Here is a 1,583-nt window from a genome sequence, read left to right as displayed (position 1 = left end):
CAGGGAAACCAATCGAAGGCCGATCCTTCCCGGCTCGATCGGGGGAAAGGAACCCTCCCCTGCGACGAGCAGGCCAGACCAACCGATCCCGACGCTTGACGCGCCACCTCCGCGATGGCATGGGGCGACGAGAAACGAGCGCGTCTCCTCGGCGGGGCCAAACTAATCGAGCCAGTTCGTCGTCGATGAGCTGGGATTCCGCGGGAGAGGCAATCGATCCCGGCTTCATGGATGGACCTGCCTGATTTTCTGGATTTATGATTTTTATTTTTATTAACTTTACAAAATTAAAACAGATTATACAGCTGTAAATAACAAAGTTACAATGATATCACACACCGGTTGCTATATACTGTGAGTCAATATTGATATATTATTAAATCTATTCCAGCATTTTACATACAGAATTCCTTGTAACATCATTGGGTGGAAGGAGACAGTAAAAAATATGTCAGATGGATGAACTGAGGCCCTTTCCTTCAACAAAAAATGGGTCTGGCTCCCCACCCCTTTCCTTTTCGATTGTGTGACAATGAGGGCAAAGTGTGACTTTATATGCCAGTATGTCGAGTTGCCAACCTCCAGGTAGGCAAATACAAAAATTGAGGAAAGACATTCAAAAATATATATCACTGTGTACAATAAATATATGCTTATGGTAAAAGGTATATTTTACCCAAACAATACATAGAGAAAAATGTTTCACCCAAACAATACATCGAGTGCAGGTTTACATTCAGACAGCACCTTGTCAGTAACACTATCACTAGTCCATTTTTCTCTATGTATTGTAGAGGAACTAGAGATCAAATTGCCAACATTCGCTGGATTATGGAGAAAGCAAGAGAGTACCAGAAAAACATCTACTTCTGCTTCATTGACTATGCTAAAGCCTTTGACTGTGTGGATCACAACAAACTATCCTGGAGAAAAGGGCTGCTTTGCAGAGTGGACTCTGTTATACCCCGCTAAGGCCCCACCCCAAACCCTGCCCTCTCCCAGATCCACCCCCAAAGTCTCCAGGTATTTTCCAACCCAGACCTGGCAACCCTACCAGTAAGTCTTATCATTTCTGCCCTTCCACAAAGACTACAATCCATGGAAAGTGTGTTCCTACGCCTTCATTGCTTCCATTCCCTGCCTGCTTGTGTTTCCTACAGCGAAGAAGAAGAAGAGTTGGTTGCTAGGGACGCCAGCCTCCAACTGGGCCCTGGGGATCCCCCAAAATTACAGCCTCAAATTACAATACAGAGATCAGTTCCCCTGGAGGAAATGGATGCTTTGGAGGGTGGACTCTGTGGCATTGCACCCCACTGAGGACCCTAAGAGCATAAGAGAAGCCAGTGTTCAAGCAGGCCAATGGTCCATCCAGTCCAACACTCTGTCACACAGTGGCCAAAAATCCCAGGTGCCATCAGGAGGTACAGCAGTAGGGCCAGAACTCCAGAAGCCCCTCCCACCATTGCCCCCACCCAAGCACCAAGAATACAGAGCATCACTTAAGAACATACGAACATGAGAGAAGCCAATGTTGGATCAGGCCAGTGGCCCATCCAGTCCAACACTCTGTGTCACACAGTGGC

The sequence above is a fragment of the Gekko japonicus genome, unplaced genomic scaffold, assembly GCF_001447785.1.
Source record: "Gekko japonicus isolate JY-2015 unplaced genomic scaffold, Gekko_japonicus_V1.1 scaffold2106, whole genome shotgun sequence".
NCBI lineage: Eukaryota > Metazoa > Chordata > Lepidosauria > Squamata > Gekkonidae > Gekko > Gekko japonicus.
This window is presented reverse-complemented; position numbering follows the sequence as displayed.